Source organism: Lolium rigidum, chromosome 1 (genome assembly GCF_022539505.1).
Source record: "Lolium rigidum isolate FL_2022 chromosome 1, APGP_CSIRO_Lrig_0.1, whole genome shotgun sequence".
Lineage (NCBI taxonomy): Eukaryota > Viridiplantae > Streptophyta > Magnoliopsida > Poales > Poaceae > Lolium > Lolium rigidum.
Window position 1 is genome coordinate 118,981,186 of NC_061508.1, and position 4,594 is coordinate 118,985,779.

General features: G+C 39.8%; 1 pseudogene; it reads left to right on the forward strand.

Annotated features, from left to right (window-relative positions):
- Nucleotides 1-228: 228 nt before the first annotated feature.
- On the forward strand, nucleotides 229-1,094 carry LOC124650877 (annotated as a pseudogene).
- Nucleotides 1,095-4,594: the final 3,500 nt, after the last annotated feature.

Sequence of the window (4,594 nt, forward strand, 5' to 3'; positions counted from 1 at the left end):
TCGAGAGACTGCTAGTGCTACAAGAAGAAACCGCCACGGTGCCTGTATTGGGCCAGGCCTTCGAGCTTTTCTCCTCTCGGGCTTTTAAGAATTTTGAGCTTTCACTATTGATGGGCTGGACCCAGTACTTGTTCTCCCTCTTTCGGTCGCCGCCGTTCCCCTCTCGCTCTCTCCTCCCCTGCCTCGCCGCTGCCACCACCTCTCGCCTCGTCGGTCGGCCCGCTCAATATGTTGGGCACCGCCAACGAAGGGATGCCGGAGGTCACCCTGCAGACCTCCATGGGAGAATTCACCATCGAGGTACCTAAAGCCAGGGTTCCCTCTTCCTTCTTCTTCCTCTTCGTCATTGTCTTCTTGCCGCTGATGGTTCCTTCTTCGTTTGATCGGTGCTTGCGTGCTCTAATTGGGTAGATGTACCACAAGAATGCTCCCAAGAACCAGAAACTTCATCGAGCTCTCGCGCCGCGGAAATTACGACAACGTCATCTTCCACCGCATCATCAAGGTTTCCCTCCGATCTTGTTTGGCACTTCTCTTGGCCTGGCTAAGTCCGGCGATTGGTTTTCCTTATCCGGTAGTGTTCATGCAGGATTTCATCGTGCAAGGTGGGGATCCTTATGGAACAGGCAGGGGCGGCGAATCCATCTACGGATCAGTGCCCGAATACTAGCTTGGCTTTGTTCTTGAGTCAAACATATTACTGGATTTCTAAGCAATTCATATTAGCACTGAATTATGTGTACCGTAAAGTATGGAATAAGCGTCAACAACGGTGTGCCAGAAGTTGACTATTGTAATAGTGTTTTGATGGATGTTATACCATTACTTTCAGCCTGCCCTATCGTATTGTTTGGTACAAGAAGAGGAAGCTAATATGTTTTGTTGTTCATCAAAAATAGGATGAAAATGTATTGCTTGATGGTTGAATCTTAAGATTGGTGAAGTCGTGTAGGTTGATGTTTCTATCTAACGTTATTTGTCTCTGCAGAGCAAAGTTTGAGAACGAGATAAGGCCAGAACTGAAGCACACCGGGGCTGGGATTCTATCGATACCAAATGTTGGTCCAAATACAAACGGAAGCCAGTTCTTATAACTCTTGCTCCTTCTCTGGATGGTCAGACTAGCATTCCGGCACTTCACAATATGTTACTGCTCTTGCATGTTTTGCCTTATTGAGCCAGGTTTGGTGTTTTCACTCTACCCCTGAATACATTCTGCACACTGGTTCATCTACACTTTTTTTGCTAGTTGTCGCCTAGAAAAATGGCAATTGTTCTATAATAATGAATTGATGGTTAATTGGATTCCTAATGATTACAAAGAAGTACAACAAAGATGGCTTGAGTTATTAAGAGAATTTTGGAGGATCACTACATTGTTCAAGTCTAATGCATATTGTCCCTGAAATATGATGTCAGAAGAATTTGGTTTAGCTAAGACAACTTCCTATAGACACTACCAAAGCTATAGGTCTCCTTTAAATGGTTTTAATCCTAGGGTCAAAGCATTTGCTCTTATACCAATTTTGGTGACCTAGCATACCACTGCATGGTGTAGTATGCAAGTCGTTGATATAACACCAAAGAAACACCGTTCCACTAGTATTACATCCCTTGGAATGGTACAACAGAAACATATGCGGGTTCAAGGCATGTCTATAGAATTACAACATGGACTCTTTACAAAAGATCAGCACAACCTCCTACTTTACAATGAGGTAAGACTGCAAATAAACTCTATAAGAATAATTCGTAGACTAGACTTATCCTAGCTCTACCTATAGAGATACTTGGCTTAATTACTACAGAACTATAGATCAATTCTAGCTACTTAGGTGTGGCATCCTAGGTTTAGAGGTAAGAAAAAGAGAGAACGTCAGAGTGTGTATTGCATTCATGCATAGAAAGTCCGGGAAATTTTCGTGCTTTTGTTTAAAACTGTCAAAGGGGTCGAGGTTTCTCTTGCATCGGTAGAATTGAGTTAGTCATCGATGTGAGTGCGACAAATTTCGACATGACCTTTGTGAATTCATGTGTTTTGGGGAGAACAAATTTGAATTCAAATCAAATATGGATAATATGAATTCAAATAGAAAATGAATTGAATTTGAATTCCAAACTATAATATGAAATGCAATTTGTAAAAGTTAACACATTTGATAATTCAAAATAGATAGATAATTTAAACCTTATTACAATTATTATAATTCAATCATTTACAAGCTCCAAAAGAAATAAAATATTACAAAAGTAATAAAGAGGAAATCCTAAACTAAATCCGCACCTTCCAAATCTCTCCCAATCTTCTTATTCTTTTCCTGCAATAAGAAAAACCACAAAGACAAGAAAAGAATTGTGTCATGATTAAAATGTTTGCCTTCACCTTGGATGAGGCAATGTTATTGCTGGTGTCTAGCTAAAGGGAATCAAGAACTACTCTTGATCCCCAAATGGTGATCAGAGGGAATTAATTCATCTCAGGCAATATTTGGAACTTGTCTTAATTTTGGATCATGAGGCAACAAGGAATAAAGGCAACCAGGGACTAGAGCAACACTACTTGATCCATATCAAAAGACAACAATAATTGATTCACTATTTGAGGCAACAATTTTTATTCGCTCTAATCTAGCTAGAAACGATAAATCCCACATGTTTGAAATTAAGTAATCCACCATTGACATTAGATGGTCAAGATGAATAAAGCCCACGAGATGCAATGTCATACACTAGACACCGGCGGAGTAATACACTTGGCTGCATTCCAAAATAAAGGCCCACAAGGTTAATTATAAGCATTAGCCGTAGCCCCACAAGATCACTTGATGGACAAGAGAGAATGGAAAATAGTACTACACATGGATAAGGAAGGCATCAATCAAAGCTTGCAATATGTGGAAAGTAACCAGCATTGAAACTTGAACAGTCAAGTGATGTCACTACAAGCCTCAGCTCACACACACATGCAAACATGCGTTGTCACCACCACAGCAACTACCCAACAGTATAAAAGTAAGGCTACAACAACCAGCTGAATCATTTATCTCTCACAGCAGCCAAATCAGTACCAACCATTCCTTGAGAATATACAAGCATCAGCAGCTCAGCTCACACACAATAATACTATCCAGTACTAGGATTATCAGCCTTAGAACAGAAAGATATCAAGAGCAAATAACTAGCAGATCCCTAGTAGTCATTTATCCCTCATCCAATACTTAAACACACCCATATCCATTAGAAGAAAAACAAGAACAACCAAATCAGCCACAAAAACCTATTGTTAGATCTTTGGAAGTATACAAGCAACGAGGAGGAGTAGGCTATCCACAAGAAGCAGGTTGATCAATAGACTAGAAGGCCAAGATATTCTACAGATGCAGGTTATTAGGAAACAAATATGCATATCATGTGTTCTTAGTTTGCATAGTCACACCAGGAAGATAAGGGGAGTATCCAAAATAAACCCATCTCACTGCCCTTCGACTAGGTTTTTACCTAGGAGGATAGAGAGATGGATTTCTCTTAGAATGGCATGGAGTGCTATGCCAATATCATCACTGAGGGAAATAAAAAGCCACATAAAAGCATCAGTTTCATCAGTCACTAGTTTAGATCACAGGGATCTGTTACAGATCACTCTATGCTTGGAGATTAGTTCAAGTAGAAATAAGAGCTTGTTTGGGGTAATTTATAACATCATCTGATCATAGCTATGACCAAAGCCTATCAAAATCACCACACAAACACCTGCAGTACCAAATCATGCTAAGCATGTTGTTACTCTATGCACACTGTTATGAGGCACCACAGAGGAACTAAGATCTAGCAGATGGCACATGCATTTGCAAGCCAAATAAATAGGAATCAATTATAAACTATAGGCATCAGTTCAATTGTGAGATAGATTTTTCTCTCGGTTTGACATAGAGATGCTACGCCAAATCATCCTAGAGAAATTAAGGCACCATTGTATCTATTCTTATCAAAGGAAGTGCCTCAGCCTTTTGCATCATTGGTTGGGCTAAGAATCAAGCTAGATCTGTTCTTAGCAATTCTAGATAAAGAGAGGACCACATAGAAAACACAATTCAATTCCAGCAAGTAAACCATGTCCAGGAAAGTAATTTCAGGTCAACCAAGTAGCACATAGCTACAGAAAATCCACATCAATCAAGCTAACCAGCCACCAGGCTAATCACCAAGTAAATTATCCTCTTCTAGCAACCATATTTGCATCTTATATGTATACACTCATCAATAGGTTACAGAGGGTGTAACTGGAATTTCGGTATAATGAATATTCTATTATGGACAGTAGCAACAAACCAGTAAGCAATATCTTCCAGGAATGAGCAACATTCAAGAAATTCCCTGTAGCATTGCCGAGCTATTGCATAAATACTGGTCCAACTCATGTTAACCCCACAGAGCACATAGCCCACTAAAATTATCAACACATTGACTTATTAGACATAAATGGATGATTGTATCACTACAACATCTAGGGCACATAATTGACAATCAATTATTGTGAGGCTCAATGTAAACAGGAACACTAGATCATCAAGGGTAATCTTTGCAGCACATGATG